The 18,479-nt window shown below is 50.7% G+C and overlaps 1 protein-coding gene across 9 annotated transcripts in view; it reads right to left on the bottom strand.

Annotated features, from left to right (window-relative positions):
* SHANK2 (SH3 and multiple ankyrin repeat domains 2) overlaps positions 1 to 18,479 on the bottom strand; it is a 566,663-nt gene that overhangs the window by 536,541 nt on the left and 11,643 nt on the right. The window contains exons 1-3 of one of the 9 annotated variants that reach the window (XM_086383904.1): positions 8,127 to 8,620; positions 7,687 to 7,765; positions 7,524 to 7,585 (exon numbers count right to left, since the gene is read on the bottom strand). The exons of the other annotated variants lie outside the window; for them this stretch is intronic. The gene's annotated coding sequence lies outside the window, so the exon portion shown is untranslated. Of the gene's footprint in view, positions 1 to 7,523; positions 7,586 to 7,686; positions 7,766 to 8,126; positions 8,621 to 18,479 lie in introns of those variants that run through there. 9 annotated transcript variants of the gene reach the window in all.

Below are 18,479 nucleotides of genomic sequence, written 5' to 3'. Positions count from 1 at the left end.
AAGGATCAATTCTATACAATATCTGGAGTAGGAAATGGCAACCCACTCCAGTATTATTGCTGGAAAACTCAAGTGGACAGAAGAGCCTGGCGGGCTGCAGTCCATGAGGCTGCAAAGAGTCAGACACAACTGAATAACTGAGTATACACTATACAATATCTTCCAGAAAACAGAATCCAGTATGATCATATTGGTTCCATAAAATCAATAGGATTTTGTTTTCTGGAAGATACTGTATAGTATAAGAGACGGACATGACTGAGCGACTTCACTTTCACTTTTCACTTTCATGCATTGGAGAAGGAAATGGCAACCTACTCCAGTGTTCTTGCCTGGAGAACCCCAGGGACAGAGATGCCTGGTGGGCTACTGTCTATGGGGTCACACAGATTCAGACACGACTGAAGCTACTTAGCAGCATGATACTGATACTAAAACTATACGAAGTGAAAATCACAGGCCCATATCCGTCAAATATAGATGGGAAAAAATCTTTAACAAAATATTAACAAATAAGAGTTAAGCAATTACTGTATAAGAGAAGAATTATAGATCAAGACAAGTAAGGTTTATTTCTGGAATGCTGGGCTGGTTCGATTTTTTTTTTTTAATTAACTTATGTGATATGCTATACCAATAAGTTAAAGAAGGAAAATTACACAGTCAAAGCAATCAATGCAGAAAAAGCACTCGACACAATTCAACATCTGTGACAAATTCTCCCCCCACAAAAAAAGGAAGAAGGGAAATTCTTCAACCTGATCAAGAGCATCTGCAAAACTTCATGTAATCAGCTAACGTTATTCCAAATAGGGAAAGACAAAACGCTTTCCTTCTGTGAGCAGGAACAAGGATGTCTGTTCTAACCGTTTTCACTCAACACAGCAGCAGACGTTCCAGGTAATAGAAGAGGCAAGAAAAGAAGATATAAAGCATACAGACCAGGAAAGTGAAAGTGTTAGTCACTCAGTCGTGCCCGACTCCTCAACACTGTGGACTGCAGCCCGCCGGGCTCCTCTGTCCATGGGATTCTCCAGGCAAGAGTACTGGAGTGGGTAGCCCGTTTCCTACTCCAGGGGATCTTCTCGACCCAGGTATCGAACTCGGGTCTCCTGCAATCCTTTACTGTCTGAGCCACCAGAGAAGCCCCCTGATCAGGAAGATAGAAATAAAACCGCCCCCATTCGCAGATGACAAGACTGTAAAAAATTACAAGGAATCTCCAAGACAACTGCTGCTGCTGCTGCTGCTAAGTCACTTCAGTCAGGTCCAACTTTGTGCGACCCCATAGACAGCAGCCCACCAGGCTCCCCTGTCCCTGGGATTCTCCAGGCAAGAACACTGGAGTGGGTTGCCATTTCCTTCTCCAATGCATGAAAGTGAAAGTGAAGTCGCTCAGTCGTGTCCGACCCTAGCGACCCCATGGACTGCAGCCCACCAGGCTCCTCCGTCCATGGGATTTTCCAGGCAAGAGTACTGGAGTGGGGTGCCATTGCCCTCTCCACTCCAAGACAACACTTCCTACAAATAATGAGTTGAACAAGGTCACAAAATACAGCATCAACATATAAAAGTCAACTGTACCCTCCTATACTAGCAATGAACATGTGGACAACCAAATGTATAATCCAATACCATTTTTAACTTCTCAAAAAACTACTTAGGTGTGAATGTAACAAAACTTGTATGCTGAAGTCTACGGAAATCAGTGAAAAATAAAAGAACATCTAAGGGCTTAGGCTTCCCTGGTGGCTCAGACAGTAAGTGCAAGTCGCTCAGTCGAGTCGACTCTTTGTGACCCATGGACTATACAGTCCATGGAATTCTCTAGGTTAGAATACTGGAGTGGGTAGCCATTCCCTTCTCCAGGGGATCTTCCCAACCCAGGGATCGAACCCAGGTCTCCCGCATTGCAGGCAGATTCTTTACCAGCTGAGCCACCAGGGAAGCCCTCAGACAGTAAAGAATCTGCCTACAGCGCGGGAGACCAAGGTTCCATCCCTGGGTGGGGAAGATCCCCTGGAGAAGGGCATGGCAACCCACGCCAGTATTCTTGCCTGGAGAATCCAATGGACAGAGGAGCCTGACAGGCTACAGTCCATGGGGTTGCAAGAGTTGGACACGACTTAGTGACTGAACTACCACCACCAACCCGAGCCTTACAGAATGACCCAGCAATCCCACTCCTGGGCGTATACACAGACGAAACTTATTCAGAAAGATACACGCGCCACCACCCAGTTCACAGACGCGCTATTCACAGTAGGCAAGACGTGGACGCAACCTAAATGTCCATCAGTAGAGAATGGATGAGCACTTACATAAGTGTGGAATCTCAAAGAATGACAAAAGGAACTTATCCACAAAGAGAAACAGACTCACAGACAGAAAACGAACCTTGGTTCCCAAGGCGGAAGGGGCGGCGGAGAGGATAAATAGGAGTTTAGGACTAATAGACACACTGGTTTAGTCACTCAGGCGTGTCCAACTCTTACCACCCCATGGACTGTAGCCCGCCAGGCTCCTCTGTCCCCGGGGTTCTCCAGGCAAGAGTACTGGAGTGGGGTGCCATTTCCTTCTCCAGGGGAGATAGGTAACACTATTATATAGCAAAATAGATGAACAACAGAAGCATATTGTATAGCACAAAGAACTGTATTCAATATTTTTAATAACCTACAACGGAAAAGAACTTGAACAAGAATAGATATATATCCATCTTATCCACCTATGTATAACTGAGGGCTTCCCTGGCGGCTCAGTGGTAAAGAATCTGCCTGCCAAGGCAGGAGACACAGGTTCGATCCCTGGGTCAGGAAGATCCCCTGGAGAAGGAAATGGCAACACGTTCCAGTATTCTTGCCTGGGAAATCTCATGGACAGAGGAGCCTGGCCAGCTTCAGTCCATGGGGTCGCAAAAGAGTTGGGACACGACTTAGCGTCTAAACAACAGCAATGCATAACTGAGCCACTGTGCTGGACACCGGAAACTAACTCAGCATTGTCAATCAGCAAGACTTCAGTTAAAATAAGTCAACTCAAAACAGATCACGGGGGACTTCCCTGGCGGTGCAGTGGTTAAGACGCCAAGCCCCCAATGCAGGGGGCGTCAGTTCAATCCCTGGCTGGGGAATAAGATCTCACACGCTGTGCGGTGCAGTGTAAAAAATTAAAAATAAGTAAACAATAAATTTTAAAACTTTTTGAATAAAATTTAAAAAGTTCTTAAAAGGATGAATCATGGACTTAGATGTAAAATGCAAAACTATACCACTTTGGGGGGAAAAAATTCTCATAGGAGACAATCTCTAGGCTCCAGGGTTAGGAATGCCGAAAGGATGTCAAAAGCACGAGCCACACACAGAAAAGCTGATAAATCAGACCTCAAAAAACTCAAAACCTTTCGTTCTGTGAAAAAGAGGATACAGATACAAATCACAGACTGGGAGAAAATGCCTGCAAAGCGCACATTCAACAGAGGACTGGTGTCCAGAGTATAAAGAGCTCTCAAAACTTAACAGGATTAAAAAAAAAAAAAAAAAAAAGACCATCCAATTAAGACAGGGAGAAAAGACATGCAGAGACATTATACAAAGGAGGGCAGCCAGATGGCAAAGGGGCACACGAGACGATGTTCAAAACAACATCAGCCACTAAGACAAGGCAAGCGAAGACCTCAGGGAGACGTCCCTACACCAGCCCAGCCAACGCAGGACACAGTAACACCCAACGCTGGGGAGAAGCTGGACAAGCTCTCACGGTGCCGATGGGAATATAAAATGAAACAGCATGCAGGGAAGTGCAGCGCTTTCTTAAAAATCTAAACACGCAGCTACTGTGCAACCCAGAGACGGCACGCGTGGGCATTTATCCCAGAGAAATGAAGACCAACGTTCACACAAAACCCACAACATTAATGCTTGAAAAGTAGAAGCGAAAGTGTCAGTCGCTCAGTCATGTCCAACTCTTTGTGATCCCATGGACTCTAGCCTGCCAGGCTCCTCTGTCCATGGGGTTCTCCAGGCAAGAATACTGGAGTGGAGCCACCTCCTACGCCAGGGGACCACCAGGGGAGCCCCTCTACAGAGTTCTGATGACAGAGGGGCCAACTCCAGAGAGCTGATTGACTGTATAATTCCATTTCTGCATAACTACTGGAATAAAATTATGGAGATGGAAGACAGATTAGGGGTTGCCAGGGGCTGAAAAGCAGGTGAGGCAGGAGGGAGTCTGTGAGAGACGCTGGTGCTGATGGCGACGCTTGTACCCTGACCGTGACATTGTCAGCGTCCTACTAAATGTCATCACTTGGTTCTGCAGGATACGACGTGTGGGGCAGACAGGGTAGAGGGTACGCAGGATGGCTCTGGATTCTTTCTTACAACTGCAATTATTGCTAAAATAAAGAGGTTCTTTTTATTTTATAAAGTACGTCGTGTAAAACAGAACAAATGAAGTTACACAGAGCTGCCTGTGACAGAAGATACGTGATTCTATTTCAAGGCGTGCACCCAAACTTGATAAAACATTAGGTCCGGGACTTCCCTGGTGGCCCAGTACTTAAGGATCCACCTGCCAATACAGGGGACATGGGTTTGATCCCTGGTCTGGGAAGATTCCACATGCCCCCGAGCAACGAATAAGGCCATGTGCTCCGGAGCCCATGCTCTGCAACAAGATAACCCACGGCAGTGAGAAGCCCGAGCACAGCAGCCCAGAGTGGCCCTGCTCGCCGCAACCAGAGAAACGCCCTCGTAGCAATGAAGACCCAGTGCAACCAAAAATGAATTTTTAAAAAATTTTAAGCTTAACAAAAGGCACATATGACCACCACAAAACCTGACCCCTAATCTCGTAGCGGCTCTCTTCCTCACAGCCAAAAAGTAGAAGCAATCTGTACATCCAGCAACCCATGAGTACATGAATAAAACGTGATCCAGCCACGCCACGGAGCCGCACTCAGTCCCGACGCTCTGACACACCACACACAGGATGAACCCTGAAAACAGGACGCTGAGTGAAGGAAGTCAGTCACAACGGTTCCATTTACATGAAACGCTGGGAGCAGGCACACGCAGGGAGACAGAAAGCAGACAGGAGGCTGCCGAGGCCGGGAAGGTGGGGATGGGAGTCGGGGGCAGGCTGTTCACAGGTACAGGGTTTGTTTCAAGGGGGACAGAAATGTCCCAGAATTACCTGGGGTAACGGCTGAGCATTCTACCCTTCGTGTGGACTGCATGGTATGCAAACTACGTCTCAAATTGCTGGGGGGAAAAAAGCGAGCAGCGACTGGGTTCTAGGAAATTTTAAAAGCACCCACTTTACAGCAATCCTCCCTGTCCCCGCTGGAGAATAGCTAAATTATTGAACTGTTTTAAAAGGTTAGCCTTCAGCATTCTGCAGCTATTTTTAGAAGTGCTCATCATTCCTGGGGAGATGGAAATCGTAATTATGAAGCGTCCTGAAACAGCTCTGTAACCCTGAGGACTCACCCCGGGCACAGAGTGGCCCGGTGTCCTGGGCTGGGAGTCAGGAGGCACCAGCCTGTGCCCCATTCCCAGGGACACCCTCCACATGAGCAGAGTTCCTGGAATCCAGCTGCCTGGTCTGCAGCTCTACTCTGCAGCCACCCCTGACCGTATCCCAGCTAACTGTGTGAGATGGGAATGCATGAGGGTCACCCTAGCCCTGGAGATTAACAGAGCAGGCACAGAAGGCTTCCCCTGAGGGCCCCATCAGAGCACATGTCACCACCTCTCTCTGATCCAGAAAGGCAGGAATGGCCCCGTGACTGCAGGTCCTTTCAAGAGGGAGGAACCTGGTTCTGCCAAAGGTGAAAAGAAGTTGTTTCATCAAAAACTAAAGTACAGGAATGGACCCAGCAATACCACTTCTAGGCGTATACTCTGAAGAAACCAAAACTGAAAAAGACACACGGATGGATGGATGTGAGAGTTGGACCATAGAGAAAGCTGAGCGCCAAAGAATGGATGGCTTTGAACTGTGGTGTTGGAGAAGACTCTTGAGAGTCCCATGGACTGCAAGGAGATCCAACCAGTTCATCCTAAGGGAACATGGATGGATAAAGAAGCTGTGGTGTATACATACAATGCAACACTACTCAGTCATAAAAAGGAATGCACTTGAGTCAGTTCTAATGAGGTGGATGAACCCAGAGACTGTTATACAGAGTCAAGTCAGAAAGAGGAAAACAAATATCGGTTATCAACACATCTACAGGGGCTCTAGAAGGATGGTCCTGACGAATCTGTTCGCAGAGCAGCAGTGGAGATGCGGACATAAGAGGACAAACTTGTGGGCAAGGGTGGGGAGAAGAGGGAGAGGGCGAGATGAGTGAAGGGAGCACCACGGATGCATCACACCAGCGCATGCGCTCAGGGAACTGCAGCGGGGGCTCTGGAACAACCTAGCGCGTGGGAGGAGGCGGGAGGTGGGAGGCAGATTCAAGAGGGAGGGCACAAATGTAAACCTACGTTAATTCATGTCAAAGTACGACGGAAATCAAGCCAGTATTACAAACCAATCAATCAATAAATAAATATTTACAAAAAAACCCAACCAGTACAGGAATGAACCCAGCAATACCACTCCTCGGCGTATATTCTGATAAAACTAAAACTGACAAAGACACATGGATGTATGGATGTGAGAGCTGGACTATAACGAAAGCTGAGTGCAGAAGAATTGATGCTTTTGAACTGTGGTGTTGGAGAAGACTCTTGAGAGTCCCTTGGACTGCAAGGAGATCCAACCAGTCCATCCTAAAGGAGATTAGCCCTGGGTGTTCTTTGGAAGGACTGATGCTGAAGCTGAAACTCCAGTACTTTGGCCACCTCATGCGAAGAGCTGACTCATTTGTAAAGACCCTGATACTGGGAGGGATTGAAGGCAGGAGGATGAGATGGTTGGATGGCATCACCGACTCAATGGACATGGGTTTGGGTAGACTCCAGGAGTTGGTGATGGACAGAGAGGCCTGGCGTGCTGTGGTTCATGGGGTCGCAGAGTCGGACACGACTGAGCAACTGAACTGAACTGAATGAGAATGAACCCTCCTAGCAGCATCATGCAGAACAGTCAAAAAGTGGAAACAACCCACAGTCCACCAACAGAAGCTGGTGGCGGGTGGTGGCGCTCAGTCGTGTCTGACTCTGCGACCCCGTGGACTGTCGCCCACCAGGCCCCTCTGTCCATAGGATTCTCCAGGCAAGAACACTGGAGTGGGTTGCCACTTCCTGCTCCAGGGGATCTTCCTGACCCAGGGATCGAACCCACATCTCTTGTGTCTCCTGCACTGGCAGGCAGATTCTTTACCACTGAGCCAGCAGGGAAGCCGAGACAGAAGAACAGAGGAAACGTGCTCCACCCACACAAGGGAAGAGAATTCAGGCGTTAAGAGGGACGCCGCCCTGACTCGGCCACAAGGTAGACGAACACTGGAAACGTTCTAATCACTGAGAGAAGCCAGACACAAACGCCCTCCCGTCGAACCAGCCGCTTACATGCAATGTCCAGAGCAGGGCAGTCCACAAAGACGAAGAAAGCAGACGGGCGGCTGCTGGGGCTGCAAGGATGGGACTGTTCGTGGGTGACGGAACCAGGACTTTTTGTGCTAAATGCCACTGAGCTGTACACTTTTAAATGGTTGGTTTTATGTGATCTCACCTCAATAATAAAGAACCTCATTCGCAAAAGCGCACAAGGATTCGGAGTCCACTTCATGGAGAAAGGGAGGAGAGAAAACCTGAAAACAAGGCCAAACGCCAACATTCTCAGGGATGAGGAGGAAAGCAGGAAAACACCTCCATCAGCTTCTATCCCAGCACCTTTCTGAGGCTGACCTTCCCGCGACCCTCCGGGAGTGCCAGAGTGTGGACAGCGCCTCGCCACTGTACTGTCTGTGCCACGGCTTAAAAGTCTGGGGAGGCAAGAACGTGACTTCACCTGATCTACCCATTCTCCCAACGAGAAAACTGAGGCCGGGCTCCCAGAGCTGCTGAGCAGCCCCGCCTGGACCAGAGCTCCCACTCCTGCCTTTCTGCCATGGCCCCTCCGCTCCCTCTGCAAATCGCTCATCACAAAAGAAGACCCTGTGGGTCCCTGACCTCCGGAGAACACTCTCAACTCTGCTTCTGCTCTGGCTCCATGACAGAGAGGGCAGAAGTGCAGGTGCAAACGAGCCTCATAACAGCTACCACGTGAGATCACTCAGGAGCGAAGTTAAAGTATTAATTACGCCCGCCAGCTGAACCACAGAGCCCGTGACCCCTGAAAGCGTGAAACCCCAGCTGGGCCCTCGCTCGTGAGTGTGATGGCGACCAGCCGCAGGGGGACTAGATGCAGACGGGGCTGCCCCTAAGCCACCCAGGGCACGCGCCTCCTAGTGCCCTGGCCTTGGCCAGTCTACTCGCTTCAGCCAAACGGGCCACAGCAAAGGGACGCACGGGCGCTTGCTCCCTCTTGCTGTTCTCAGGGACCCTGAGACCTCCCAGGGACCAGGCCAGGCTGGCCTGCCAGAGGGGGGCGGCGAGAGCTGGATGACGCCGTTACCACCCGCCCCCAGCCAACAACTAGCCCACCCTAGCGACGTGAGTGACGCCTGCTCACCAGCCGACCACGGCTGAACTCAGTGACCACAAGAAGCACCCATCCCCCTCCTGCTCAAATGGTGAGATAAATAAACCAGGGGCTGGCAAACTGCTGCGCGTGGGCCAAATGCGGCCCACGGCTTGTTGCTCTAAATAAAGTTTTATTGGGGCACAGCCATGACCATTTGTTCACAAAATGCCCATGACTGCTGTTGCTTTGTAGAGAGACTTTACAGCATAAAGCAAAAAATGTTTACTCTCTGGCCCTGAAATGAGCAGTTCTCATTCTACCCTACGTTCTGCAGGCTTTTGTTACGCAGGTTGGTAGCTGACAGACTGCCATCTAATTGTTACTGATCAGGTCGGAGTGACCAGCCCCACACGGTGGAGGAGCAGGTGACGCCCAAGGTCACACAGGTGGTTCACGCAGGCAGCGGCCACAAAGCAGAGCGGAGCTGTGGCTTGTCCAACACCAAAGGCCCTACCTACCCTGCCACAGTGCAGGCTTTCCAGAAAGGGCTCCTACCAGGATCACTGATTTAATACATACTCCACCCCCACCTTCCAGGCCCTCCCCTCCCTCTTCAATAAACAACTGCAGGATAAAGTTTCAAATGAACCAAAAGCATTGCCAAAAAGACCCACTTGGAACAGTCCCCACCTCTCCCTGGAGATCCTGGGGGGTGGGGGGGGTGTCAGCCCTGCTGGGAGCCCCCCAGGGGACCTCCCCAATGCACAACAGAGCAGAGGAGCTCGGGTGGGTCCCCAAGGCTTTCGAGGACCCCTGCAGGGGCAACTGGTACCCAGAGAGGTTGCTGGGTCCCTGCCCCCACACTGTCACCCTGAGCCCCCCATAAACCCAATGCACTCGCAGCTCAGACCAGAAGCTGTGCAGAGACCAGACGGGGCAGGAATCCACAACGGGGCCTGCACGGGAGGTGCCAGCAGGAGAGCAGAAGGGAGTTCACCGACTCGACCCGCACGTGGCCCGGGTCCAATCAGAACAGCTCGAGCAGACAGGGGTTGCCAACGACGGTGATGTGAGCACCTCACGGCACATGCAGGCGGATCTCCATGAGATGGGCTGGGACCTGGCGCCCTTTGCCACCGTGCCCACACCTGGACGCACCTCTACTCCAGCAAAAAACCATCGGGAACTGAAAACAGCACTGCACGGGCAGTTGGGGCAAATCCTGCACGAAAGATACAAAGAGACCAAAAAACCCAACTGCCACTTCTGAAGAGCAGGGAGCAAGAGCAGGGCACTGGGCAAGCCCCACACTCAACACCACCGAATGGGCAGGCAGACCACCTAAGCCACCCGTGTGACCCCTGGACACACCTACCCTCACCTCATGTAAGCAACTAGCTCCTTCCCCCTCAGCGAAGAAGCAAGGGAACCTGCCGGTTGTTCCTGCTCCCCCTGCTGCAGCAGGGGCCCCAGTAAAGACCCTGTGTGGCCTCTGATCAATTTCTATTGATTAAAAGGCCAAGAACTCTGGTCAGTAACAACGGTCTCAACTTTATGTAGGGGGTTTCATTTAATGGTCAACGTCGCCAGAGATATGTCATTACTCCATTTTCAGGAAGAAGAAACTGAGGCCCAGAGAGGTCAGCTGGCTGGCCCAAGGTCACACAGCAGTCACGTGTCAGAGCACAGGCACCACCTGCTTGGAGGACACCAGAGCATGCATGGGGGGGGCCAGTCAAATACTCCCCAAAGCTGCAAAGACTCAGGAGCAGGAACAGAGACATAAAATCACGGGAGCCCTGCTCCATCCTGGGCCGCGATACTCCCCACACGGACGCTGGACACCCCCGACCACAGCCTTGGAGGAGGATGCTCTGATCACTACACACACGCATTCCTGCCAAGACAAAGGCACCGTCCAGGCTCTGGGACTGCTGGAGTCAGAAGGATGCTCAAGAAGCTGAACCTGCCTTCATCCTCGTCCCTCCTCCCAGAGGTCGGGGGACGGGGCTACCCAAACACAGAGGCGCTGGGCAGACTTCACAGTAAGTGGTCAGCAGAGACATCAGGATGGCCAGACACTGGGGGAGAGACGCAGGACAAAACGCTCACATCCCTCCAGCTCTGAGGCTGTCCTGGTCAAAGCACAGAGGCACCTGCTGGGCTCAAAACCCCAGTCACTGCACCTCTCTGGGCCTCAGTTTCCCCTTCTGTAAAATGGGTATAAAAATACTTCCTCCACCCCCAGGGTGGAATGTGAAGACGCCACGAGATCACAGGCATGGAAGTGCCTGGCACAGGTAGGCAACGACATGTATTCTGACAAAAGCTGGCAATAAAATGCAAATAATAAAAAGCTACCCACAATAATGCAATAAAATGCAAATAATAATAATCAAGCTACCCACAAAGATATACATAACTTTTTTATTATTTTATCTTATTCTATTCTATGTGATGGCATTGTTTATTACAATGAAATTAAGTAAGCCCGGTAAAGAAATCATTTTTGCCTCAAGACGTGGAGCATCGTGGCGCTGGCTGAGTGGTCCGTTACCCTGGAGGTATTTCCTGTCTTCTGGGAAAGCCCCAAAGCACCCCTCCTTCCCACAGGTCACTGACCCCACAGCCAAGCACGGGTCACGTTTCACTGGGGAACCTGTGCATTTCAGGTGACTGCACACCCCGGCGGCCTGAGCGCTGTGCAGACACTCCAGTGGAGGCCAGAAAACTGTCCGTGTGTCCAGGGGCAGCAGCGAATGTTACATAATAATAATCCTGTTCTGTCCAGGGGCAGCAACGAATGTTAGATAACGATGCTACTACTCCCAGGCACTTCCGGTAAGAATCCAGGTGTTTTGGGGTTTTTTGAGAATAAACCCCAAAAGTTATTTCACTGGGCCTGGTCTGGGTGGAGTGTCTACACTAACCCACACGGGCCTCAGGGTTTAGGGGAAGCCGCTCAGCCCTGGGGGTCAGGGGTCCCGCAGGAAACCTACTGGGACTTGTCTAGGTCCCTTCTCCTTTCTGAGGCCCAGTGTTCTCCCAAAGGCTGGACCTGGGCCCCCAGCACCAGTATTCTGGAACCCTGATCCACCCTGGTTAGTTCTGGGGTCCCCTCTGCCCCCAGTTTCTCTGAGAGGTGGGCTTGAGCCCACCCTGGAGTAGAAAGCTGACAAAAGAGAAGTTCTCACCTCTCTCCCTGTTCCTCCAATGAAGTCCTACTACTGAACCCAGGAATCACCTCTGCAGAAAGGGGGCTCCATCTGAGAACAACACGGAGGGATGCCAGGTGGAAGCAGGAAGGACTTGGGGCGGGGGCGGGGGCAGGGGACGAAGAAATAAGGAAGCCGATCCCAGCCCGCAGTGAGGGACAGCTACAGAATTGAAGCCACAAATGTAATTTTCAATTCCCAAGTAGCCATGTTTCAAACAGAAAAAAGAAGAAAACCAGTTGAAATGAATATTTATAATATATTTTCCGGAATTCAAGACATGTTAAACACTGACATTTCAACTTGCGGCACTAGCCACGTTTCAAGGGCTCAATAGCTCCATGGGGCTGGCACCACCATACTGAACGAACACAGCTGATCGGCGCCAACCTGGGTGTCTCGCCCAGAAGGCAACAGTCCCGTATGCACAAGGTAAGGCACTGGCTCAGCGGTCCAGCATCGCCTTGGACTGGCTGAGCCCGCGGGTCCGGCCTGTCTAAGCTTGATCCTCCCCGATGGGGAGCCCTGAGCTGACCCATCCCTCTGAACGGACTCCTTTTCTCAACCACAAGAGGGAATGCTTTGCAACGTGGCTGCGTGCGGTCTAGAGGAGATCGTATCGCTGAGCATCAAAGCTTCCTTCGGGGGACTGTAAACATTCATGGTGGACTTGGAGCCACATCGACAGAAAAGCAATCCCCAGACGACTCTCGAGCCGGAGCCACGACAGAGCGGGAGGGGCCGAGCCAGCAGGCCAGGGGGCGGGTCCTCCGGTGCTGAGACAGACAAACTGGATCCACACGGGTACCAGACACAAGGGCTAAGTCCTGATGGAAGAAATAACACACGAGTGCACAGCAAAACACGGAAATGATCACAAAAGAGCAGATGCCTCATGGCAATGGGCTCGGAATGACTCGGAACAGAAATCCTGGGACATCAGAAGGCAGTCAGTGAATGAATCCGTTCAGTCAAGGCCATGGTTTTTCCAATGGTCATATACACATGTGAGAGCTGGACCATCAAGAAGGCTTAGTGCTGAGGAATTGATGCTTTTGAACTGTGGTGCTGGAGAAGACTCTTGAGAGTCCCTTGGACTGCAAGGAGATCCAACCAGTCCATTCTGAAAGAAGTCAACCCTGAAAATCCATTGGAAGGACTGATGCTGAAGCTGAAGCTCCAATCCTTTGGCCACCTGATAAGAAGAGCAAACTCACTGGAAAAGACCCTGATGCTGGGAAAGACTGAGGGCAGAAGGAGAAAGGGGCAACAGAGGATGAGATGGCTGGATGGCATCGCTGACTCAACGGACATGAGTTTGAGCAAACTCCGGTAGATGGTGAAGGACAGGGAAGCCTGTCGTGCTACAGTCCATGGGGTCACAGAGAGTTGGACACGACTTGGCAACTGACCAGTGGAGTGAATCAGCGATATCATGCAGGAGGCCACTCTCCAGCCCGGTGCCCTCCTCGGTCCTGTCCTAGCCCCGGATGGACCCTCAGAGGGGAGACCCAGATTCCCAGGCAGAAGCGCCTTTCCTCCCTGCGGGTGGGAACACTAGACGTGGAACTTCTCTGGCGTGTGAGGTCACCCCTGCCTTGTGGAGACACTCAGGAGGAAAGATGGGCCTCTTCCTGTAAGAAAGTAATCTGGCTAAGGAGAGTGGTGAGAGAGTCTCAGCTTTGCCATCCTGAGACCAGATGGGCCTTGGGCTGCTCACTGCTTTAAAACGTGACTTCTGAAAGGAGGGGCTGGAATACCCACATTCCCGGCAGCATCACTCGCAACAGCCAAAAGGTGGATACAACGGAGTGTCCATGGACGGATGAACAGATACACAAAATGTGGTCCATCCACACAACGGAAGGTGGTGGTGCTTGTTCAGTCGCTCAGTCCCGTCTGACTCTTCTGCAACCCCACGGACTGTAGCCCGCCAGGCTCTTCTGTCCATGGGATTTCCCAGGCAGGAATACTGGAGTGGGTGGCTATTCCCTTCTCCTGGGGATCTTTCCCATCCAAGACAAAACCCAAGTCTCCTTGGCAAGTGGATTCTTCACCACTGAGCCACCAGGGATTATTAAGCCTTAATATGCTATGCTATGCTAAGTCACTTCAGTCGTGTCCGACTCTGTGCGACCCCATAGACAGCAGCCCACCAGGCTCCCCCGTCCCTGGGATTCTCCAGGCAAGAATACTGGAGTGGGGTGCCATTTCCTTCTCCAATGCATGAAAGTGAAAAGTGAAAGTGAAGTCGCTCAGTCGTGTCCAACTCTTCGCGACCCCATGGATTGCAGCCTAACAGGCTCCTCCGTCCATGGGATTTTCCAAGCAAGAGTACTGGTGTGGGGTGCCATTGCCTTCTCCGATTAAGCCTTAATAAGGAAGGAAATTCGGACACAAGCCACAGCGTGAATGAACCTGGAGGACACTATGCCCAGTGAAATAAGCCAGACACAGAAGGAGGTACTGTATGTTTTTACTTACATGAGGACTACAGTCATCAAATCCACAGAGACAGAGAGCAGGATGGTGGGGGCCAGGGGCTGGGGGAGGAGACGGGCAGTGAGTGTTTATGGGGACAAAGTGTAGATGGACGATGGAAGGCTCTGGAGATGGATGGTGTGATGGTCGTATGACAGTGTGAGTGCTCTTAATGCCACTGAGTTGTGGGACTAACATGGCTCAGTCAGTGAGTCAGGTCAGTCGCTCAGTCATGTCTGACTCTTTGTGACCCCATGGACTGCAGTACACCAGGCTTCCCCATCCTTCACCATCTCCTGGAGCTTCTCAAACTCATGTCCGTTGAGTCAGTGATGCCATCCACCCGTCTCATCCTCTGTCTCCCCCTTCTCCTCCTGCCTTCAATCTTTCCCAGCATCAGGGTCTTTTCCAATGAGTTGGCTCTTCGCATCACGTGGCCAAAGGATTGGAGCTTCAGCTTCAGTATCAGTCCTTTCAATGACTATTCAGGACTGATTTCCTTCAGGATGGACTGGTTTGATCTCCTTGCAGTCCAAGGGACTCTCGAGTCTTCTCCAGCACCACAGGATGGTGGGGTCCAGGGGCTGGGGGAGGAGATGATGAGTGAGAGTCTTAACGTGGTTAAGATGGTAAATTGTATGTTACATACATCTTAGCACAACTTAAAAATGTTAAGTGCAAAAAAGTGCTTTCCACATCGATTTCCATCCAATTCCTTACTTCCCACTTACAGCTTTCCTCCCTGCCTTCAAGTCAGGCTCAAGTGCGGCTCCTCCGGGAGGCTCACCGTACCCACCCTCCATCCCAACCCCCTCAACAGGCTCTCCTTCCCACTGGGCCACAGAGGTGCCTCTCTGCCAACCCTCTTCTCACCGTCTGTCTCCTCCAGCTACAGCTAACACTGAGAGAGCAGAAAGGAGGCGATCATAAACGCGAGGGTGGAAAGTAATGAAAACGAACGTAGAAAAACAGAGCAAAACATGAGACCAAAGTTGGTTCTTTGAAAAAGTCAATAAAGTTGAGAAACTGTTCATTTAGAATGATCAGGATGGGGAAACACTCAAATCACCAAACTCAGAAATGAAGGGGGGACACTTTTACCAGCCTCGCGGGAACACAGAGGAAGACAAGGGAGCGCTATGGACGACGGAAGGACAATGGATTAGATGCTGAGAGCAATCAGACAGATTTCAGTGAAATGCAACCAACCATCGGGCCTCAAGAAGAAACAGAAGGCCTGGGCACACGCAAACCAGGCAGGGAGCCAGTTACCAAAGTCAAAACTTCACACAAAGCGAAGCTCCGGCCCAGGCGGCCTCACTGGTGAATTCTACCAAACATTTAAAGAATTAATTTCTGAAGAATATACAGGTTCCTCCTATCAGACCAGCACTATTCTTAACAGCCAAGACACGGATGCAACCTAAGTGTCCATCGACAGAGGAACAGACGGAAGGTGTGGTGCACTATACAATAGAATATTGCTCAGCTACTAAAAAGAACGACGCAACGCCGTGTGCAGCACACGGATGGACCTGGAGGTTATCATACAAGTGAAGGCAGACAAGACGAGTATCGTATGATACCACTTCCACGTGGAATGGAGAACACAGCACAAATGAACCTGTCTATGACACAAAAACAGCCTCACACACACGAAGCACAGACTTGCAGTGGCCGGGGGCGGTGTAGAGGGAGGGCGATGGAGCTCGGAGCTTGGCTTAGCAGACACAAACTATTATACGCAGACTGGACAAAACACAAGGGTCTCCCAGGTGGCTCAGCGGTAAAGAATCCCCCGGCCAACGCAGGAGACACAGAGAGTGGAGTTTGATGCCTGGGTCGGGAAGATCCCCTGGAGGAGGAAATGGCAACCTGTTCCGATATTCTCGCCTGGGAAATCCCATGGACAGAGGAGCCCGTCGGGCCACAGTCCGTGGGGTCGCAGAGACACAACTGAGCATGATACATCTACACATGTATTCTACAGCACAGGGAGCTATATTCAATATCCTGTGATAGACTATACATATATACATGGAAAAAACACCAAAAAAGGATTTATACATGTGTATAACTCAATCACTTTGAGGTACAGCAGAAATTAAATTTACAGTGTCATAAATCAATTATACTTCAATTTAAGAAAAAAGAATTAATACCAACTCATTGCAAATTCTTCCAAAAAATAGAAGAGAATACACCCCAACAATTTTATAAGGCCGATATTACCGTGATACCATCCCAAGACAACTACAGACCCATAGCTCTTATGCACATACACACAAAAAAGCTCAGCAAAATTCTAGTCAACTGAATCTGGCAGCTTACAAAAAGGATTATAAACCATGATCAAGTGGGATTTATCCCAAGAATGCAAAATTGGTTTAACGTCGAAAAATCAATTAATGTAAGACACCATATTAATAGAATAAAGGACAAAATGCAGCTGATCCTCCCAAGAGATACAGAAAAGGCTCTTGACAAACACAGAGCCACTTCGCGACGTAAACGCTCAGCAAGGAAAAGAGAACCCCTTCAGCCTGACAGAGGGTATCCGCACGGCGCCCACCACCGCCGCCACACGTGATGGTGAACGGCTGGAGGCTTCCTGAGACCAGGGGCCAGGCCCGGCGCGCCTTCTCACCACCTCCTTTCAACGGTGTCCCGAGGGTTCTAGCCAGGGCGCCTGGGCAAGACAGTGAAACAGAAACACCCAGGCTGGAAAGGAAGAAGTGTGGGAAGACCTCTCCTCTCAGGTGAAGTCTGCCTCCCTCGCGGGGGCTGCCCCGGCCCCCAGCCGCCTCTGTCCACCCGTCCCTCTGCACGTGGTCCCCCTCTGGGATCAAGACACAGTCTTCTCACCTAGGGAACTGCCTGGCTCCCCACTGTTACCGCCACACCATCTAGCTTTCCGGGTGGCTCAGAGGTAATGCAGGAGACGTGCGTTCGATCCCTGGGTCGGGAAGACCCCTGGGAGGAGGAAGTGGCAACCCACTGCAGTATTCTTGCCTGGAGAATGCCATGGACAGAGGAGCCTGGCATGAGGCAATCCATAGGGTCGAAAAAGAGTCAGACACAACCCCTGCTGTGGATCGAAGCAGCTCTGGCCTGGCTGAGCCCACGTCCCACCACCAGCAGGCCCGTCCTGTGGGGTGGGGACTGCTGATGACCTCCTGGACCAATGCCACACTTTTCACTGTCTTAGCTTGTTTTGCAAAACAGCTGTTGTTTTTGTTTTTCATAAAAAGACGTTAATTACATTAACTATATGGGTTTAGCTACTGTCATTTTTAAATGCACTGTTAAATATTTTTAAATTATCTTTTTAAACTTCTAACAGTATGTGTGTGTGCATGTAAGTCGCTTATGTCGTGTCCAGCTCTTTGCGACTCTATAGACTGTAGCCCGCCAGGCTCCTCTGTCCATGGGATTCTCCAGGCAAGAATACTGGAGTGGGTTGACATACCCTCCTCCAGGAGATCTTCCCAACCCAGGGAATGAACCTGCACCTCTTACATCTCCTGCACGGGCAGGCAGGTTCCTTACCACTAGCACCACCTAGGAAGCCCTGCTAATAGGATACATATCCATAGATACAACCCACATAAACAAAAGGCTCTCAGGGGTCCCTAAAACTCTTCAAAGAGGGGAGTATGATCCTCAGACCTAAAGTTTGAGCAGCCCTGTGCTACCCTGCTGCATTCATCCTGCAAGGAGCAGAAAGGGAAGCTTGGCCATCATCCCTAAGATGACAGGGGGTGGGAAGGGCTGTTGTTCTCATTCAGTCGCTGAGTCATATCTGACTCTTTGTGACCCCAGGGACTGCAGCACGCCAGGCTTCACTGTCCTTCGTTATCTCCCAGAGCTTGCTCAAACTCATGTCCACTGAGTCAGTGAAGCCATCCAACCATTTCATCCCCTGTCACCCCTTCTCCTCTTACCCTCACCCTCCCAGCATCAGGGTCTTTTCCAAAGAGTAAGCTCTTCACATCAGATGGCCAAAGGACTGCAACTTCAGCTTCAGCACCAGACCTTCCAATGAACATTCAGGACTGATTTCCTTTAAGATTGACTGGTTTGATCTCCTTGCAGTCCAAGGGTCTCTCAAGAGTCTTCTACAGCACCACAGTTCTAAAGCATCGATTTTTCAGTGCTCAGCCTTCTTTACGGTCCAGCTCTCACATCCATACATGACTACTA

Source organism: Bos grunniens, chromosome 29, assembly GCF_055505025.1.
Source record: "Bos grunniens cultivar Pamir isolate PY7600 chromosome 29, Bosgru_T2T1.0, whole genome shotgun sequence".
In the NCBI taxonomy this organism is placed as follows: Eukaryota; Metazoa; Chordata; class Mammalia; order Artiodactyla; family Bovidae; genus Bos; species Bos grunniens.
The sequence above is the reverse complement of the archived record's forward strand: the minus strand, read 5'-3'. Positions and strand labels throughout refer to the sequence as shown.